General features: G+C 45.4%; 1 protein-coding gene and 1 long non-coding RNA gene across 6 annotated transcripts in view; one reads left to right on the top strand and one right to left on the bottom strand.

Annotated features, from left to right (window-relative positions):
• The window catches only part of Ccdc91 (coiled-coil domain containing 91), a 148453-nt gene extending 130666 nt beyond the window's left edge, over positions 1 to 17787 (bottom strand). For 3 of the 5 annotated variants that reach the window (XM_034512084.2, XM_034512081.2, XM_076940910.1), the window contains exon 1: positions 17622 to 17787. The gene's annotated coding sequence lies outside the window, so the exon portion shown is untranslated. Of the gene's footprint in view, positions 1 to 6373; positions 6467 to 17621 lie in introns of all 5 variants that reach the window. The other 2 variants (XM_076940911.1, XM_076940909.1) reach the window with 2 other exon arrangements.
• Positions 17788 to 17797: 10 nt separating this feature from the next.
• Positions 17798 to 19438, top strand: LOC143443598 (uncharacterized). The gene is made up of 2 exons (XR_013112733.1): positions 17798 to 18072; positions 18168 to 19438. It is a non-coding gene; the product is annotated as an uncharacterized LOC143443598 (long non-coding RNA).
• Positions 19439 to 22205: the final 2767 nt, after the last annotated feature.

Here is a 22205-nt window from a genome sequence, read left to right as displayed (position 1 = left end):
TCAGGTCTCTTGTAGTATGCAGGGTCTGACTGTTGGGTAAGAATAATGATGTGTCCCCACCCCTCCCTCACCCCTTCCCCAGCAGCCTGCATAGCACCTTCTTGCACTGGGAAATGCTGGCCAGCAGGGAGGAAATTTTCTGGTTGGTTTGAGATTGATTTGTCTATGTCCAGCAGGCAAAGGGACATCATCTTTTTTTTAACTCTTTTTTTTATTGGATATTTTATTTATTTACATTTCAGATGTTATCCCCTTTCCCTACTTCCCCCCTCCCTGGAACCCCTTATCCCATCCCCCCTCCTGCTACTTCTATGAGGATGTGCCCTCACCCATCCACCCACTCCCCAGTACCCGCCCTCGAATTCCCCACACTGGGGCATCCAACCTTCACAGGACCAAGGACCTCCTCTCCTACCAGTTCCTGACAAGGCCATCCTCCACGACATATATAGCTGGAGCCATGGGTCCCTCCAAGCATGTTCCCAGGCTCGTGGTTTAGATCCTGGGAACTCCTGTTGGTTGGTACTGTCGCTCTTCCAATGGGGCCGCAAGCCCCTTCAGCTCCTTCAGTCTTCTCTCCAACTCCTCCACTGGAGACCCCATGATCAGTTCAATGGTTAGCTGTGAGCATCTGCCTCTGGCAGAGCCTCTCGGGAGATAGGTATATCAAGCTCCAGTGTCAGCATGGACTTCCTGGCATCCACCACCATTCCTGCATATGGTGACTACACATGGGCTGGACTCCCAAGTAGGGCAGTCTCCAGATGGCCCCTGCTCCACACTTTGTCTCCTTACTTGTTCCTATGAATATTTTGTTACTATTTATTTTGTCCCCTGCTTCCTCTTGACAAAGGTACCTGAACTCCCAGGATCAGTACAGCAGTGTTCACAGCATACAGAATATGGAAACAACGTAAGTGTTCACCAATGGCAAAGATGTGAGAGTGACGGATGGATGGAAATGGAGTATTATCATGTTGAGGGGTAGGTGACAATGAGGCAGTTCAGCACATGAAGGACCCAAGCTCAATGACCTGAACTCAACCCCTGGAGCCCACATGGTGGAAGAAAGAATCAACAACTCCCACAAGTTGTCCTCTGATGCCACTAATGTCCTCTGTTGTCCACTGGAGTCACAAACAAGCAGTAGTGGCTTCACTTGACTGGGAAGGTCTTCAGTAAAGGTCAGATTGCACCATGTCAAGACAGCCCAGCAGCCCAACTTCCCAGGCCCAGTCTTTCTGCGGTGCTACAGTCCCATATCTAGTGCACACTGTGTTTTTAGTTTCTAAGCTTAATTCCTACTAAAGATGTATAAAAAAGAGAGGGGTAAGGAGACCAAGTTTAGCAGGTACACATATGCTCCTGTAACTAACAGAAAATCCTGGGTCAAAAGTGTTTCAACAGCAAATACAGAATTAGCATCTCCTGGAAGAATAGGCATGCCTACCACCCTGCAGGGTGGAGCCTCAGCACTTTCCTCTGACTCCCTTGAATCTGATCCCACCTGTAGCTTTATACAAAAGCTAGAGGCAAAGTCACCAAGATGTTTTGAGGTAGTGATCTGCCTATTCCTGAACTCTCATCACAAGCAAAGAAGTTGTCAGGTGTTTCATTTAGACTAGTCAGCCCTGCAAGCTGGAACAAGGCACTGTCTATAGTCCACATAAAAGAGGGCTAGGTTCCTGAAGCAGAGTCTGCTAAGTCCAAGAGAAGCTGACACTAAACATGAAGTAATGGCGGCCAGCACAGATTCCTTCTCTGCTATCTGCATAGTTTGAGAACCTTTACAAAGGATTTCAATTGTTTTGTTCAAGAGGTTGAACGAAACAAGGACCACAAAATTTTCTTTTTTCAGAAACCAAAGGATAACTTTAGAAGCTATCAGCATAGTCTGTAAGTTAGGAAGGTGGGATGGATTCCTCCACTTGCTTTCATCTATGTCACAGAAATGAAATGTTTCTGGGTGTTTCTACACCTATTTATACTATTTACACTCTCAAGCCTTGTTGTGATAGAGACAGGATGGTGTGCAGTGGGAAGAGGAAGAGCACTGCCATGCAGTGGAGGCTCAGGCTTCGACTCCAGATCTCCAGTAAAGTCCTGTCCTCACAGCTGTCCCATAACCATCCATAACTCAGCTTCCTCTCAGTTGGGGATCTTATTTCTGGCTAAGTCCTAATTAGAAATAACGCACATTTGTTAACTGGAGATTGATGGTGACTATTTAAAGCTCTAACTCTGGGCAAGCCAAGCCCCAGATTATGGCGACACATGAAGCTTTTTCCTGCAGAACTCAAAGTTTCACAAAAACTTTCCCTGTGGCCAGAAATGTAAATAGCATGATGTTAGAACTTCTAAAATAACTGAAGAACTTAATTCAATTTCTCTTTAAGCCCAGATTCATTATTAAAATGCTGCAATGTACCTACACTCGCAGACCCTCTCTGTTGGACAGAGGAATGGAAAATGCCAGGAATGAACCGCTCTGCAACTCAATTAAACGGGAGATCTCTAACCACGAAGCCCAACCAAGGAAGAAGACGATGGAAAGGAACAGCAAAAAGCTGGGACTCAAGTCACAACCAGAAATGGAAATTTCTATAGTGTGAGAAGTGGGGGATCTCTCCCCAAGCCAGCCTACAGATCTAGGGAATTAAACCTCCGTGTCTTGTTGAATTTCTCCTAGTGGTTGTTGACTTAGGCAAAATGCATAGAAGTGATTTCCACAACCAGACTGTTGACAGTGAGAGCAGGAGGAATGTGGGATGAACAGACTTTGGCACAGCAGACACAAAACCCTCTGGGATGACACTGGATAAAACACAGTGGCTTTAGCAACCATGTTTTGACCTGGAGTTGGTTCTTCTCAAAATTATTAATAATGAAAAATACTTACACAGGATACATGGTATGCCAGGAAAAAAAAATGCACTCCTTTGAAAAAAGTTTTTAAAACAACAAGCTATCCACAAAAACCACAGGGACACAAAGTGAAAAAACCTGGTCACTGATCTGAGGAGTGTGCAAGCTTCCCCAAAACAAAACAACTGTAGCTGGGACTATTCCTCACACTAGTAGATCATATGTGGAGATACCTGACAGGCAGTTCCCAAGAAGCAGACCAAGTATACCCATCAAAGGCCAGTGGTTTAAGACAAGTGATTCCTGCAATGAGAACTTCAAGTTTCAAGAGACTACCTGTTTCTACAACCTCAACTTCCATCCACAATGGGATGGACAGAAGACGTGGCACTTGTACAAAGTGAAGTCCATTCAGCTGCACAAAATAAGTCATGGAAGCAGATATGGTCAGGTTTAGAAAGACAGGCATGGCATCTCTCCTCTCCTCCATAGACTCTAGACTGAAAACTGCATGCATACATACAATGTGTACTGTGTATGTGTACATAAAATTATCTGAAGGAACGAGGAGAGTGAGGAGGTAACGGAATGCATGTGACAGGCAAGCAGAAGGTGGAAGAACTGGGGGGAAAAGTAGACTAGCAAAAATAGGGAAGAGAAGAAGAGGGAAGAGAGGAAGGGTTCAAACATATGTGCGTGTGTCTGTGTGTGTGTGTGTGTGTGTGTGTGTGTGTGCGCGCACTGCCCTGGAATAAAAGGGATATTCTCAAGTCCACATAGGGAAGAAGGAGGCTAAGCCTTGTGGAAACTGATACTGGCGTAGTGGTGCCACTCCTGACAATCTGTCAGTCAATCATCAGGCCCACCATTCTCCTGCAGACCTAAAGAGCTCTGTCAATCATGCAGCAACTTCAGCAACTCTTCAGCAGTCATGGCCACAGCTGCTGAGAGAGAGGCCTACTCAGCCACCCACACCTGAGAGAATCTTTTCTTGCTGTGAGAATCACAACCACAACTCCAACACCAAAAACCCACACAAAACAAAGGCCACAGGAAGTATGCTCCACACCTTTAAGAAGGAACAGGAAGTGTGCTCCACAACTTTAAGAAAGACCAGGAAGTGTGCTCCACATCTTTAAGAAAGAACAGGAAGTGTGCTCCATACCTTTAAGAAAGAACAGGAAGTGTGCTCCACACCTTTAAGAAAGAACAGGAAGTGTTCTCCATACCTTTAAGAAAGAACAGGAAGTGTGCTCCATACCTTTAAGAAAGAACAGGAAGTGTGCTCCACAGCTTTAAAGAAAGAACAGGAAGTGTGCTCCACACCTTTAAGAAAGAAAAATACAGAAAGATGAGGGAGAGCTAAAAGGTTTCCATGGAACTGTCTGAGAACTGAGGCAAAACCCAGGGTGGGACTGACATCAGATTCAGGCACACCATGAAAAGATAACCAGCAACAGTGACTACTCAATAATGTGGAGAGAGCACACTGTGAGCACAGAGCAAGTTCAAGTAGCCTAGAGTGTGTGTGACTGAGAGCCTTTCCAAAAATGCAGAAATACAGAATAAAAAAATCCAAGAAATGCAAGATCCAAAAGGCTAGAGCCTGCAGCGTAAACACAAAATAGTGCAGCATGTATCACAGCCTAAATACACACCATAGGACATTTTTAAAAATCCAGAAAAGGGATATATTACATACCAGAGAATTAAAGTAGGAATAAAAGCAGACTCTTAACGAAAACCCTAGTAAGCCAGAAGCCAATACAAAGGTGATATGCTCCTGTGTGGTGGGTGGTTCATCTTGAGTCAGCTGAGTTGGAAACGCCAAAATTAGTAATGTACAACTCAGACGGGCTTGCGAGCACTTTGGTTCCTATCCACCATGAGTTCCTGCCACTGCGACCATATGCCTCACCAGAGTCCCACAGCAATGGTGCCCACCAAACACACACTGAAACCAGCCAAAATAGAACCTTCCTCTCTCCCAGCTGCTCTCTGGGCATTTGTCACAGTGACTTGGGCCCACTAATACTTAGGGAGCTGGGGGGGATGAATGGCAGTGTAGAACTCTTGAGGGAAATATCTGGAATCAGACAAACAAAATGGGAAGAATTATCCGCAACGAGATCTGCACTTAGCATACAGACATTTCTCCAGAAATAAGAAAAATAAAACCAGAAATGTGGCCGTCACAAACAGAACACGCAGAACTAGCATGGTCAACTTGGCAGACATGAACATTTTAGATGTAACTGGATTTATAGGGAAAAGGTAAAAATGCACTGTTGACTCACAGAATATAATGTTTAAAGATTGCAGAACTGCATACCAATACCACAAAAAGATGAAATGATAGTATTTTAGAAAGCAGTTTTACTATGCATTAAAAATATGCAGTATATGTTTAAATGCATACTGTAGTCTCTTGTAACATTTAAATAATAATTAGCAAAGATCTAAGTCAGCCAATCCACAATAGGCATAAAATGAAATTATTAAGGAAGAAAATAAAAACTCAAACCCACTCTAAGTCTGGAAAAGATGCAGAATGGGAAACAAATGAGAACTAGTAAACTGACATTTGAATTCAACCAGGGTGCTGACTCCACGGAGTGCACAGTCTGAACACCTGAATCTGATGTGGTGTTTATACAGACTTAACACCGTCAGCACTTTGTAAATGCAAGGGCAATGAGACTAAAATCTAAAGAGGTAACACCAGGCAAGCACTCCTCAAGAGAACGATTACTGGACAGGAAGACAGTATCACCATCAACACATGTGCACCTAACATGCTTCAAATACATAAGCCACTGAGGGGCAAAAATGACAAGATGGGTTAATCAACATCCACAAGTAGAGGTAACTACTCCTCTTAATAGCCGATTAAACATGAAGAGGAAAAAAATCAATAAATACACAAAAAAAAAACAACAATATTATCAATACCTTGATACAATCAACATTCCTTCAGAGTGGGCTCTACCCAACAAGGTCAGATTAGGCCTTCAAGTACATACAGTGTTCAAAGCCAGATGATATTCTGAGCCATACAAGTCTCAATTTGATTTAGAAAGCTGACATCATACAAATGTCCTCATTGCCCACAACCAAGATACATTAAAAGTCAATAAAGATGGAATTAGGCAAGTTCTCAATAACTTAAAGAACATCGCATACTTCTGCATAACACGATGTATATGTAAGAAAGTCAGAGGACTCTGCACAGTGAACAAACTAAATGGAAGAGTAAGCAAGCAGTGGACTGCTTTGAAGGAAAGGACTAGGATACTAATGCTGTGTGCTTTATTTGGAAGATAATAAAGGATCCAATGAACCATCTGAGAGTTCTCTTCATGAAGTGTGGAAGTGTAGAACAAATTAGACCCAAAAAGAAGTCAGGATCTCTAGACAAGGAAAGGAGAGCAGGAGGAGGGAGAGAGGAAGGGAAAGGGGGAGAGAAACAAGACAGAAAGACAGAGACTGATTACAGAGGTTGGCTCACATGATCATGAGGTCTGAGAAGTCCTGGGAGTTGCAGTCAGAACACTAGAGACCCAGGGCAGGCGTGACAGTCAGTATGATCCTGAGTCCAAGTCTAAAAACAGACCAGAAGAGCCAAAAGTGTCAGTCAGCAGGGATGCTGCCTCTCCTCTGACACAACACTGACATTCAATTTGGATTTCCCACTAAGTGAATAATGTCCACTCTTACTGGAGAGGGCAGTAGTCATGTTATTCAAAATCACACAGAGAATAATGTTGGGCCATATGTCAGGATACCACAAGACCCAGTCAACTTCACAGATAACCCTGAGCGTTGAAGACACAACCCTTGCCCACCTTTCACTTGTATGCATTCTCCTAAGCCATAGTCAAGTTTCCCACACAACATGATACAACCATCTTGCACAGAACTTGAAGCACATTCACTCCTGTCCCAAAAGAGAAGGTAAATCCCTGAGCAATGTTCATTCTTCTGGTGCTTGAGCTCCAGTCACTTAAATATTATGGCAACAAAAAGACATACATGCTATGAAGTATATTGAAAATATTTCATGTCACACCATGAGGTAACAGAACAAGAAAGGAAAGATATTTCCTTTATATGTATTGCAGGTTGATAAGAAAATGCACGTGAAACTGTAGCTATTGTGTGTGTGGCTGAGGGCTCACAGTCTATATCAACAACTGCCATCTCCACTACCCATCCTGTAGTCCCTTGGAGATCAGCAACTGCTTCAACTGGCTATGACTATTTACCTATCAGGACAACCCTAATCCTTCTGAAGCTCCAAGGCCAGAACAGAGCCAGTTTCTGCAAACCTTAACCACTGAGTATGACAGTATGAAGAGCTATCCTAAGGGACTGTCTGGATCCTGAACCCTGTGCTTCAACTGCAAAATGGCAGTTCAATTTCTCCTTGACAGGATCCATCTCTCTCCTTTGCCTGCTGATTCAGAGGTGGGAGTCTGAAGGGACCAGGAGCAAGCCTTAGCTGTTCAGCAGAATCACTGTTGTGCCTTCTGGTAGCAACGTTCCTCTCTCTGGAACTCAGATCCCTAGACCAGCAAGGATAAGATCATGGGAACAGGAAACAGAAGCCTTCCTAAAGTCACTAAAACAACAGCCACACTTATTTCCATTTCTGATTCTTGGATCCTGTGAATCCTCACAAGAAAAGTACCACACACTAGGTGCTGACAGAAAGTAGAGGCAGACTCCTGGGGAAATCCTGTCTGGGCCCTTCAAGGTTCAAACACCAACCTGGCATTGTAACTGAGGCTTCAATTCCATGCTACCATTCTACCAACCCACCTGACTGGAAAATGATAATCCGTGAACCCCATAAGCTTGGGGCCTCTACCACACTGTCATGGAAGCCGGTAAAGTCAGGTAACCCCATAAGCTTGGGGCCACTGTCTAACTCCTGTAGTCATGAGTTCCTTGACCAGATTTACCATGAAACAGGTTCAATGACCAGAAGCAACTCTTATGTGGAACATCACAGAAGTGGTTAAGGAATTCTGTGACCCATAGGCAGTGGTCTCCACAAAACTGCATCCAGGAAGAAGCATCCATGTCAACATCCTCCCAATAAGAACAAAAGTCTGCCCTTTCCATAACATGGGTGGTCCAATGGAATCCGCCTGCCACTGGGGCGCTGGCCGATCATCCTAGGGAATGGCACGATATCAGATATCAGCGCCTTCCTATCCATGGGTCCTGCCGGCAAACTCTACATTCAGCTGTGGCCACCTGCAGATCAGCCTTAACGAATACAAATCCACAGTGCTCCTTAGTGAGTGGGAATCCATAGTCTAAAACACAAATCCACAGTGCTCCTTAGTGAGTGGGAATCCATAGGCTAAAACATACCTAGCATCCAACTCTTTTAGGATGATGACTTAGACAGAATGCACTGAAGCACCGTGGATACAGAGGAGGTGGGCTTATACCATGTACGGATCTTCCCCTGAAAGGAAAGCAGACCAGAAAACAGGCTGTCCTATCCACATAACCACTAATCCCCTCTGCTGACATCACCCCCTCATGAACAAGTCCACAGGGAACAAATATCTCCAGGATGTTGTGCCCATTCAGACATGTCAGTTCATACTGACATGCTTCTGTCCCAGGCTACTTTTCATCAGTTTTCTAACCCTGCTCTCGTACACCACAGACCACTTAGCCAAACACTGACCACAACTCACAAATCAGTCTGTAAACACATCCCAGCACTTTTCCTTCAAGGCAAAATGAGTAACTAGCATACCCCTCGCAGCTCTGCTTCTGGAAGGATTCCCCAGGACCACTACCCACAAGTGTCCCAAAGGGCATTATGTGCTACAGATAACCTGGTTGGGATAGTGTCTGATCTACATACCAGGCCTTACTTTTTATTTCCTCTGTCAAAGGATATGAGAAAATTCCCCATAAGGCTGTAGGTGCAAGCTGTGGGTGTCAGGGAGCAGGTACAGCAAAGTGGGGGTGGTGGGCATTTGGAGCACTTCCTGGAACATACTTGAATCTGGATGGCCTGATCACAGGTACAACGTGTGTGTGTGTGTGTGTGTGTGTGTGTGTGTGTGTGTGTGTGTGCGCGCGCGCGCGCGCGCGCGCGCGCGCGTTTCCATCCATCCGTCTGTCCATCCTTACATAAGAGAGCTCAGGAGGACCTGGTGGCAGTCACTGCTCATATATCCTCAAGTCCAACGCAGCACTCTACAACTACTCTACTTAGGCATTCTAAAGCTGGAGAGATACAACAGGATGAGTGTGGGGACCCACGAACCACACCAGAAATAACCAGAGTCAAACGTAAAGACGTTTTGAGTCTCAAACTATCACAGTCCAGTAGTTCCCCACAGATATGATTACGAGTTTATGTAGTGCACAGCTGCTCTTGGAAAGGCTGGAGGTGAAACTCAAAGTATAAGTCTGACAGCTGTAAAAAGGCTATGACTGAGACCCAGCCTGCTTCTCGTTTGTGAATTTAGCTCTGTAAGCTGCTCAGGTCTGGAACTGACAGAGGTCTGTGACATTGTCTTTTATCATTCTGCCTTAGATCTTATCTCACCTTAACTTTTCTGCTTATGAAGATTGATTCTCAGTTTCACTTATGGGAATACCATAATCAATAAGCCCTGGGTCTGCAGAAGACAGACTGGTCTGTTTGGTCCTGCCGCATATCCTGGTAACCCTGCCCATCTCATCCTTAGAAACTGAGTGCTATGTTCAGGCTCCCCAATTCAGTGGCTGCAATTCCCACTGTAAGTTCTGCCCTTTCAGTACAGAACCCAGAGCTCTTCCAGGATGTCAGGGCTCTTCTAAAAATGTATCCCAGAAATTTTGGTGAGTAAATCTCTGCTTAAGGCAGAATCTCATGTAGCTCAGGCTGGCCTTTAACTTCTCCCTCTATAACTTAGAATGGCTGAACTTTTGATCCTCCCAGCACTGGGATGGCAGGTATGCTCTACCACTCCCAACTTCGGTGAGTAACCTTAAATAGCACACAGACTCACTTTCCTGTCTCCCTAAGCCTACAGATTCCAACTTGGCCACCAGACCATAGCAGGTCCAGCATCCCCAACCTGCTCTGTAAACTGCATTTAGGGCCATGCTTGGGATGAAGTACCATAGTTCTTCATAACTCCCCAAACAGAAGAACTGCAGAATACCACTTTAATGTACCCACATCAATGAATTCAGTCTAACCTAACTTTCTTTCCACTATCAGGCTATACCGTAGCTATCGATTCCATCATGCGTGTCTGATTTCCTTCTGTGTCAATTATGAAATTCACACAGTTCTTTCAGAATGCAGCACGTCCTCACAGGGCACACTTTGTGTTTCACCTTCATGGGCTGACTGAGGTTTCTAGCCAACCACCTATAGAAACAGAGTGTTGGGAGGTCTGAGTAGCCGGCATGCCTAGTGCGGTTTCCTCAAGGGCACACAAACTAATTTCTCAGGAAGAATAAAGAGTGGTCATTCATCTCAATTCAGAGTGTGGTCCTATGCCTCATCAGAGCTTTGTCCCACCTCCTAGTATATTTGATAACAATTTTCAGATGTTATCAAATATATTCAGGGTAGTATGTCTCTAGATGCCAATCCAACTGCCCAGACCCCATTCCTTCACAATCAGTACTCTTACTGTAAAGTACTTAAACTTCTCTCACCATAATTGTGATGTCTTGGAGGATCTGAGGGAGCAGCGCTATGAACTGAACCCTAAATGAACATGTCACAAACCCTGCAGATCTCAACTACACATCTCCACACCTCTCAGCTTCCAGCTTCTTACTTTTCAGACTGAGAGTTCTCAGATACTACTTTATCCACCTATCAAAGGTTTGACCTGCTAATAGTGTCTCTTTAAAAGAAAACAGACTTGTTCACCAAGAGAAACACATAAAGTACTTGCCTGTTCACATTTTTCCAAGATGATATAAAACTTATTCTAACCACTAATTTTTATTTCCCTTGAATTAAAAATACCAGAATCCTCAGCACATATTTTTCATGTGATTCTGACTTTAGCATGAATCACCTGTAATTTTTTTACCTCCACACCTAGTAAGTAATTGAGCACCAATTCTAATAAAGCTTCTATCATATATAAACTAGAGTCATCCAGTAGAACACAATTCTCTCATATGTTACATTAAAAAGTCCTTTTCAGAAACACACCTTCATGCCTTAACTCTGACAACTCAAAATCCAAAAGCAGTAGCTGAGAGTGGTCTTCTTCATCACACCGACACCTTGGAGAACCAAGCTTTCCCGCAGGGAAGCCAGGCACTCCCATAGTGTTGTTCATGTGCTATAAGGTCAGCAGTGTCCTATAGGAGTGCCAGCTGCCCTGCTTCTCTACTGAGTCAATTAATGTAATTAAACTCAAGCAATGTTAACTTCCTGGGAGACAGGAATGACACTCATATTTATTTGCTCAAGTTCCTTTCCTTGTGTATATAAATTCCTTAAATTGTGTGTAAATCTTTAGACAGTGTTTTATATTTTATACTGAACCTTAAATAACTATACCAGCCAAAAGAGGAGTACTGCCATAGTAACCAACAAGTAAAAACCTGGCCCCAAACTACACAGGACTGAAGGAACCAGAAGGACACACCCTAGGCCTACCGAACAAGGATGTGGAACTCTCAGTTTGTCATGGCCCTGCTTCCCAGAAGCTCTGTAAATAAGAAAATGAATGTCAGCACAGGCCAATGGGAAATGAAAACCTATCTCTTCATTACATCTGCAAACCACTTGGTCTTCCTCAGTTATAAAGATGATATAGACTAAACCACACAAAAGGTCACAGACATGCACACTGGACAGACCCTTCATATCAAGTGACTGTAGACAGGGATCCCTTCTGCACCAGTATGCCTGTATATGCTCAATTATGACACTCAGATACTTCTACAACACAGTAACAGTCTGTCAAATGGGAAAAAAAATCAATTACCTTCAGCAATTAAAACATGAAAATATACAAAAACACATCTAGATATTTTCGCCCAAGGGAGCAATGGGCTCTGACTGTCTTTTACTGGGGAATTCCTTATGAAGAAAACCCAATTTCCCCTAAGCAATACGTTCAAGCATTGGATACAACTCAATGAGTGGCTTATTTTGTTTCCTACTTTCCCTTTGAGCATAATGACTCTGGCAATCCAGCTGTAATTCACACACCTAAAACTGTAGTAACATCTGTGTAAGTAAACATGGTTACACAAAAACAGTGTCACATGGTAGCTAGTGACACTCGTGATGAGGACACAGAGTTTATTACAGTGAGCAGTGTGTCTGTCCCACCTCACCAGATCCACTGAGTCCTTCCACACTTAGAGACTCCCCGCTGCTCTGGAGCACCCTCCTAAGGGGGAGATGATTCCAGGCTTTGGTATAACTGTCAGTCAACAATCTCATGACATGGTACAAATCCAAGGCTTGCAATAACCCAGGAAGCTTACGTCCAAAACATACCACCAACAGTCAGAACAGAGGCTCTGGCACTGTGGGGCCTCCGACCCTCACCCTGCTCTCCCAGCACTCGTGACTTGAGAAAACAGCAGGTTCAAGGCACAGGGAACCCCGGCAGCCTGGGAGCCACCCAGGAACTCTTCCAAAGGCCCATTCTCAGAAGCTGCCATTCTTGGCCAGTCCAGCTGCTTGCTGCTCCTGTAGTTACCTGAGTTTGCTCTCACTCAGGGAGGGCAGTAACCTTTTCCCAGAATGGCCTCTGTCAAAAACAAACCTTTTTAAAACCCAGCAGCCAGGGGTAGTGGTGACAGCTACATACACACATACCTAGCTAACATATAAAGATGAGAACTGGAAGTGTAGCGTGTTTATGAATTATTCTTAAAAGATCCAACATTTCTCTGAAAATATAAAAGGCCAAGTTTGTTCATAAAGGTGTATGCATGCTGGGGTCGTGTGTGTGTGTGTGTGTGTGTGTGTGTGTGTGTGTGTGCGTGCTCTGAAGAAAGATCTGAGCCTCTGGCTCTGAACAAGTGGCAAATGAAGACTAAGGCAGTTACAGTCTGCTCTCATGAGCACTGTGACCCAACACCATCATTCAGAAAGCCTTGACAAAGGCTAGATGCATTCATTCTATGCATCGATGGAAATAATTGTGAGTGCCTGGTAATCTAGACAGACTTTAGGCTGCACATGAGGATACAGAGCTTCCATATATCAAGAGCAAGATTATTATACAAACAGCAACAAGACCAAATCCCAAGGAAGAGAAATGAGCAAACCATCCAGAGAGAGCACATAATATATTTTTACACGTCCAGTTTTAAGAAAAAAAAAAAAAGAGCTGAGACAAACAATAATCAACAAAGAATACAGTGTGTACAGGTAGATGGGAGGGGAAAGCAATCAGCAAAAAGACACACCATGGACTTACTAGAGAACGCCATCCAAACTGGCAACTTGAACATTTTTATAGATGCACTCTCAAAGAGCTCATGGAAATTGCATTTTAATAAAGGGGGAAGACAGACTTGATGTTATTTCCAATGGGGTAAGTTATAACTGAGTGACAATAATTTATCATTGTACTGGCCATGATTTATAACTGAGTGACAATGATTGATTTATAATTGAGGGAATGACAATGATTTATAATTGTACTGGCAATGAAATGTGCATAGAGAATGACATTACAGCCAAGGTATAAAATCTCCCTAGTGAGTTAAATTACTCAAACTCCAAGACTTTAAAAAAAGGAATTAAAATATAAAGTATTTATAATTTTTCTTAATCAACTTCACAATGAAAAACAATATGGAAGGCACCAAACCTTAAGCAGCAGCCTTCTCAGAATAACAGCAGGGCAATTTCCTGCCATAACAATGATTTCTACAAAGAGGTGAAGCAGTACAACAACCATTTATAATTGAATTGTAAAAGTTCTAAACAAACTGGAGTCACAGATAATTTTCTCAATCTCATCAAAATGATAAAAAAAAAAAAAAACCTATGTTTTCTTTGAAGAAAATTACCAATCACGAATCTCTCCTGAGACTTCTTATTCAGCATAATGAGAAGTCTTAGCAGTGCAATGAGACAAGAAAATGCAAACAGTTGGGAAATACGAAATGAAACTGCCTCTGTAGATGGAATACATGAACACGTAGACAATGCCAAGGAGGTCATAAAAGCCATACATACTAACCAGAGAATTGAACAACACTGTAGGGCACAAGAACACGTAAACACCAATAGTTATAACAGTAACTAGCAATAACAATAGCAGTATGAATACCATTTATAGTAGCACCAAATGAACACACATACAAATGGAACAAAACAGGAACAAGATTTTTTATGCTGAAAGCTGAAAAACATTAAGAGAAACTTAAGTCCTGCATAAGCAGAATCACCTAGCAGATTAAAGACACCTAAGATGCCAGTCACCCCAAAGGGATTTATAACTTCAACGCACTCCTAACCAAATCCCTACAGTAGAGAAAGTAGGCAACCACTAAAAATTATACAGGAAGAAAAGGAGCTACAACAGCTGAAACAATTTGAAAAGTAACCAAGCTGGAGAATGAAGCCTTCTGACTGTAAGACATTCTATAAAACTACATTACAAAGTGGTTTGGAGCAAAGGAGAGATACCCAGAATGATGGAACAGAAGAGAATGCCCAAAAAGAGACAGAGCCACATGTACACAGTGAATCGCCTTCTCACAGAGCGCCAATGAGAGTCCTGCTGAAGGACAGTAGGAAAAGTTCCCTTAGGTGCAGCCAAATGCATGCGTCTGTAAAGGGAAGGCATGCAGCAGCCACAGTGACAACATGTCCTAAGTATAGTACCGAAAACTAGAAAAGGTCTAGAGAAAAACAGAAATTCTTTGCAAATTTGAACAGTATGCAAATAATTTTTTAAAAAAGGAAAAAGAACTGATCCAATGGATTTCATCAAAGTTGAGGTTTCGCTCACACCTTTCACATGACACAAAAAGGAGTAAATAATGGCAGACTCAAAGAAAACACTTGTAGGCAGGCACACACACACACACACACACACACACATTGCACATATATACATGATATAGATATATAGATATATAAAGTTTGTGCCCAGATTGTATAAGATTTTTTTTAATTAGACAATAAAAACTCACTAAACACTTTGGAGAGATGCCTCTTGAAAGAACACATAGACAGCAAACAGCAGCACAGGAAAATGCCTTACATGTTAACTATAACCTCATCTAAAAAAATCTGTGAGAGCCAGGCATGGAAACACACAGCTGGAATCCCAGCCTTAAGAGGTGATGGCAGGATAATCAGGAGTTCGAGGCTAGCTTCAGCTACAGAGCCAGTTGAAGGCTGAGTGGGCTATTTGAGACCCTGTCTCAAATTTAAAAAAAAAAAAAAAAAAAAAAAAAAAAAAAAGAAAAGAAAACTCAGTGAGTCATGAGGAAACACCTTCTGAAGTAGCTAAAGCAGGAGCTAAATGCCAAGACCTGACTGACACACAGCAACATGGACCATGCATCTCACTGACAGGAAGGCAGCACGCAGCAGCCACCATGATAAACAGCAGAGCTAACATGTTAGCCATGCACCTGCCGCTGGTCCAGCATCCCGGTTCTCAACATTGAACCAAAGAAAATGAGAACTAATCTCTCTTAAGACTTAAAACATTGTTCCCCAAAAAAATGCATTTTTGTAACAGCTTCATCCCAAAATACAGAACTCAGAAACTACCAAAATGCCCACCAACTAGTAAGTATCATGCCCCCTTTTAAGGAGGCACCAAAAGGGTAAACTAGAAAAGCATTCTGGGAAAAAGAGTAGGAACAAGGAAGGGGCTGTGCTGCATCTTTCCCTTACACAAGTCCAGAGAGGAAATATCAGAAGGAGGATGACTCTGTACCCACCCCGGGTGATCCCAGTGAGCAAACTGTGGTGATGTTATATGACCAGGCACTTGTCACAGTGCACAGGAAGACATACTGAATTAGTCTGTGGAAGGTTTACCCTGAACTAAACTGAAAGAAATGTCCTTCGGGAAAATGTGCATCAACTCTAGTTCAAATAAGCTAAACCCAAGTTACTGGAAACTGAAGAAAGGAGACACAACCAGAAACCAAACCCTAGAATGTACCAAATTAACATACAGATTAATACAGAGTGGCCTTTCAAACATTTACATTTTACAAGAAATGACAAAACTTAATGGTAAGTTGTAAGGAACCAGTAGCCAGTGGAGCTCTGTGATTGTAAACCTTAGAATTTAAACATTTTTCCTCCTTTTTCATTAATAGAAAGATCTCACATACCTCAATCGATTCCCACTTGGTTTGTGTCATAGAGATTCCCTTCAAAGTTTTCTTTATTAATAAAAATTCTATATTCTTTACAAATCTGATAGTACCTGGGTGTTCAATAAAGTGTCCCATTAAGCAAAGTCATGTTCATTCAAGCTTGAGACCAGCTAAGTAATGACAGGTTTTTTTACTTATACACACACACACACACACACAGAAGGGAGGGAGGGAGGGAGGGAGGGAGGGAGGGAAATAGCAAACAACGGATGTTTCTCTGGGTGATTTTCTAGATAGTTTTTCTTCTGTGAAGAATTATGATGATTAATATTTTTCTTAAAAACTCAAAAATCCTGGACTTTCTTATTTTGTTTTGTTTTTTCCATTTGTAGTATGATGTTGCTAGGCAACCAGTTCACATTTCCTAGCCCATTGAAACCGCCTCCTAGCCATCCTAAGGGACACCAAACTTCCTTACCCTTCATCAGGCAATTTTCCACACACTATCACACCACATAGGGCACCAAGAAGGTGCAGCGGGCCTAGAATCTTCCCTGAGCCATTTATCCCAACAGGTGAGGAACTGACAACCCCAAAAGCAACAGAAGGTGTGGCTGAGAGGACTACAAGTGTACTTCAACTCAGTTGCTGTCGCCCCTTCCTGTGAGTACTCTGCAGGCTTTTGCCTTAAATCCTGAGGTGACAGTTGGACCACCCAGTGACAAGACGGCAATCCCTCAACCATGCAGCATGCAAACATGTTCCATAGCCATCCACCGAGCTGGCCGGTTAAAGATTAGGGGCAGACGATGTGTCAGTGTCTGCACAGTGGAGGGGGAAGTCGGAATTCGTGGGCGGCCTCTGAGAGACCTCAGAAGAGCCCAAAGCCTTCACTTCCCCAGAGCGGAGGGCCAAGATCACAGCGGCCTCACCAGCCTAGAGCTGTCAGAGCAGCTGACAACTCTGGTGCAAAGCTCCCTCCGGCGGAGGCGGCCGCGCAGACGCGGCATCCTGGGGGCGGGGAAAGGTGTGTGACAGACAGAGGCCACACGCTCCGCAAGGTGCTTGTCTCGGGTGAGAAGCCGAGACGCCGCTGTGGGTGTGTCCAGCGATCAGCTCTCCAGAACTCCTTTGCGCACACTGCGCACTTTCCCAAGGTCTGAGACCGGAAGGGGTGCGCCGCTCGGCGCCGGCGGGAACCCCGGCAGGGTAAACACTTCCGTTCCGCCGGAGCAACTGCAGAGCGGCCAACGAGCGAACTTCCTATGGTTCTCCACTCGGGACCACGCAAGTGCAGGTCCTCACGGGCGAGGGCGGGAGCGGGGTGCTTCCCCGACCCAGGTGCCATGAGTCGCCCGGCCATGGCCTCGCGGCCCGCTGTAGCTTGGCCATGTTCCCACCCGCGACAGAGACCCGGACCCTGACGGCGAGCACCCGATTACCTGCTCCTGCCGCCGCCGCAGTGCTCCCCGCGCTGTTGCGCGTCACACCCGGCTCTCAGACACTTGCTCCGGGACACCGGCTACGCAACCACCCCCCTCCCGGTGACTGCGGGCCCAGGAACCCACGTTGAGGCGGCCCACGCACCACCCGGTGTCCAGGACCTCCTCACCGGAAGTTGATTTCTACCTAGGCCCGCCCAGGCCTGCGCGCGGCGCTCCAGTCATCCGCGGGCGCATCACATGACCCCAAGCTGAGGCCAGCTGAACCTCGTCTGAAGAGAGACCTGACCTGTGAAATGGACTGAGCTGATTGATATACACTGCCCTGGCCATCCTTAACAGCTGCATCATGCCTTATCTTTTGTCCTGAGCCAAACCACCAAATATTCCTCCTATCAGAGATTGAGCAGGCTAGGCCACAAGAAGAACCTCCTAGTTGAATGATTCTCAGGTAATTGCACTCTGCGATAGATTGGCTTCGACTTAACGCTTTTCCTGACCTTTCTCAAGATCTACCACCTAGTAACGGTTCTCAATCTCCCTTAGTGACAGGCCCGTAAAACCACCTACCAAATCACAATCGCTCTCCTGTCCAGAACTCGAATCTACCAGGAAAAGAGCCTTCTACTCCCATTGCCTCTTACAAGCAACCAAAATATGAGAACTGAATAAAGCACCTGGCACTATGACATGCTCAAGAAATGTTTGACGTGATATCTGGTCCTGTTGGCTTAGCAGAACTCTCAAGTTCCTGAACGTGCCTAGGCTGAAAGCTTCTCTAGACCACTGGATTTTGAAGATCTGTGCCCTAGGACTGTGCTGCTTGTAATCGACTCTATCATAGCAGTTCGTTCATATTCTATTAAAGACAGTTGATCTTTCAGCTGCTCGACATCCTTATATCAAAGCTGTCCATCAACACCTTTTCCTGAAGGGAATACACACGAACTTTATAGGTTTCTGTTTGAAGGGGAGAGTAGTTGTGTAGACTGTTGTGACTGTTACATGGAAATGGTGAACAGATAGCACACTTCTCAGGTGGTTTACACAACAATCACTTAATTTTTATTGAATGTATGCCGTTTTCTTGGGATGAGTCAAATGGTAACAATCTGGGAGTGAACTAGATATATCCAAGATGTTTTACTGCCTAAGTACCCTGATCTTTGAGTGTGAGTCTGTGAACTACTTCTATTCTTCATACAAAGGGCATTATTGAAATTGCTTTTCTCTTCCTTCCACTGAACAAAATTGACTGAACTATCTTTAATCTCTGTATTCAAAGTGGGAAGTGTCAGCAGGATCTTGACCTGCCTCTGCTGAGCTGGGCAACCTGAAGTCACTATTGAACAACTAGTACTGAGCAGATCACCTCTTCTCACCTTTATACATCCCAGTCATTCTTTGCACAAACAAGTTGTGTTTCTCGTATAGAAATTTGATGCTTCCTTGCACGTGTATACATTTTTTTATTACCAGTTGGGCGCCAAGTCAAGGTCCACTTCTTATTTGTATACTCAGCAAGCTGTTTCCCATTTCTCCTTGTACATCTAGAGTCCACTAGTCAAGAAAGTGGAAAGGCGTTCAATAAGCATTTCTTAAACTGCTACTATCCGTGTGTCACCTTGTCTTTTCTCTTTTTGTGCTTGAAAATTTAATGTCTTTGGGTTTCCATTGAAACATCTGTATGCTTACTTTATCTCACCTAATCCAAAATTCAGTATTACATGGACTTAAAAGTAATGGTAGTATCGTCAGTAAAGCATTCTGTACGCCTATAGCATTAGGAAAAATTTAATAAAAAATTTGTTCTCTTAGTTTGTGCAACATAGGTATATTTAGTCACTTTTCAAATAAGAACACAGATTCAGGAAGGGTAACTTAACATGCTGTTTAGCAAGATGGAAAGCTAGATTTACCCAATAGAATGACCATTTATCCCTACAGCACACCACTTCACTTACAGATCACTGTTTATCAGTCATCAGAACCTCACCTCCAAAATCCTTCAAAGTCATCTGTATTTTTATCTTTAAAATGTTAACATGCTCACACATAAGCACCCATCACCACAGTCAACTTTAAAGTATCATTTACAACTTCCAGAGGAAATCCAATCTCCTCAGCAGTCATTTCCCCCCTCCATCTCACACGTCACATCTGCCCCCTCCCTCCGTCTCACACATCACATCTGCCCCCTCCCTCCTTCATCTCACACATCACATCTGCCCCCTCCCTCCGTCTCACACGTCACATCTGCCCCCTCCCTCCTCCGTCTCACGCATCACATCTGCCCCCTCCCTCCTTCATCTCACACATCACATCTGCCCCCTCCCTCCTTCATCTCACACATCACATCTGCCCCCTCCCTCCGTCTCACACATCACATCTGCCCCCTCCTCCGTCTCACACATCACATCTGCCCCCTCCCTCTGTCTCACACATCACATCTGCTCCCTCCATCCTTCATCTCACACATCACATCTGCCCCCTCCCTCCCTCCATCTCACACATCACATCTGCCCCCTCCCTCCTTCATCTCACACATCACATCTGCCCCCTCCCTCCGTCTCACACATCACATCTGCCCCCTCCTCCGTCTCACACATCACATCTGCCCCCTCCCTCTGTCTCACACATCACATCTGCTCCCTCCATCCTTCATCTCACACATCACATCTGCCCCCTCCCTCTGTCTCACACATCACATCTGCCCCCTCCCTCCTTCATCTCACACATCACATCTGCCCCCTCCCTCTGTCTCACACATCACATCTGCCCCCTCCCTCCGTCTCACACATCACATCTGTCCCCTCCCTCTGTCTCACACATCACATCTGCTCCCTCCCTCCTTCATCTCACACATCACATCTGCCCCCTCCCTCCCTCCATCTCACACATCACATCTGCCCCCTCCCTCCTTCATCTCACACATCACATCTGCCCCCTCCCTCTGTCTCACACATCACATCTGCCCCCTCCCTCTGTCTCACACATCACATCTGCCCCCTCCCTCTGTCTCACACATCACATCTGTCCCCTCCCTCCTTCATCTCACACATCACATCTGCCCCCTCCTCCGTCTCACACATCACATCTGCCCCCTCCCTCCGTCTCACACATCACATCTGCCCCCTCCCTCCGTCTCACACATCACATCTGCCCCCTCCCTCCTTCATCTCACACATCACATCTGCCCCCTCCTCCGTCTCACACATCACATCTGCCCCCTCCCTCCGTCTCACACATCACATCTGCCCCCTCCCTCCGTCTCACACATCACATCTGCCCCCTCCCTCCGTCTCACACATCACATCTGCCCCCTCCCTCTGTCTCACACATCACATCTACCCCCTCCCTCCGTCTCACACATCACATCTGCCCCCTCCTCCGTCTCACACATCACATCTGCCCCCTCCCTCTGTCTCACACATCACATCTGCTCCCTCCATCCTTCATCTCACACATCACATCTGCCCCCTCCCTCCCTCCATCTCACACATCACATCTGCCCCCTCCCTCCTTCATCTCACACATCACATCTGCCCCCTCCCTCTGTCTCACACATCACATCTGCCCCCTCCCTCCGTCTCACACATCACATCTGCCCCCTCCTCCGTCTCACACATCACATCTGCCCCCTCCCTCTGTCTCACACATCACATCTGCTCCCTCCATCCTTCATCTCACACATCACATCTGCCCCCTCCCTCCCTCCATCTCACACATCACATCTGCCCCCTCCCTCCTTCATCTCACACATCACATCTGCCCCCTCCCTCTGTCTCACACATCACATCTGCCCCCTCCCTCCGTCTCACACATCACATCTGTCCCCTCCCTCTGTCTCACACATCACATCTGCTCCCTCCCTCCTTCATCTCACACATCACATCTGCCCCCTCCCTCCCTCCATCTCACACATCACATCTGCCCCCTCCCTCCTTCATCTCACACATCACATCTGCCCCCTCCCTCTGTCTCACACATCACATCTGCCCCCTCCCTCTGTCTCACACATCACATCTGCCCCCTCCCTCTGTCTCACACATCACATCTGTCCCCTCCCTCCTTCATCTCACACATCACATCTGCCCCCTCCTCCGTCTCACACATCACATCTGCCCCCTCCCTCCGTCTCACACATCACATCTGCCCCCTCCCTCCGTCTCACACATCACATCTGCCCCCTCCCTCCTTCATCTCACACATCACATCTGCCCCCTCCTCCGTCTCACACATCACATCTGCCCCCTCCCTCTGTCTCACACATCACATCTGCCCCCTCCCTCCGTCTCACACATCACATCTGCCCCCTCCCTCCGTCTCACACATCACATCTGCCCCCTCCCTCTGTCTCACACATCACATCTGCCCCCTCCCTCCGTCTCACACATCACATCTGCCCCCTCCTCCGTCTCACACATCACATCTGCCCCCTCCCTCTGTCTCACACATCACATCTGCTCCCTCCATCCTTCATCTCACACATCACATCTGCCCCCTCCCTCCCTCCATCTCACACATCACATCTGCCCCCTCCCTCCTTCATCTCACACATCACATCTGCCCCCTCCCTCTGTC

Source organism: Arvicanthis niloticus, chromosome 9 (assembly GCF_011762505.2).
Source record: "Arvicanthis niloticus isolate mArvNil1 chromosome 9, mArvNil1.pat.X, whole genome shotgun sequence".
In the NCBI taxonomy this organism is placed as follows: domain Eukaryota; kingdom Metazoa; phylum Chordata; class Mammalia; order Rodentia; family Muridae; genus Arvicanthis; species Arvicanthis niloticus.
The sequence above is the reverse complement of the archived record's forward strand: the minus strand, read 5'-3'. Positions and strand labels throughout refer to the sequence as shown.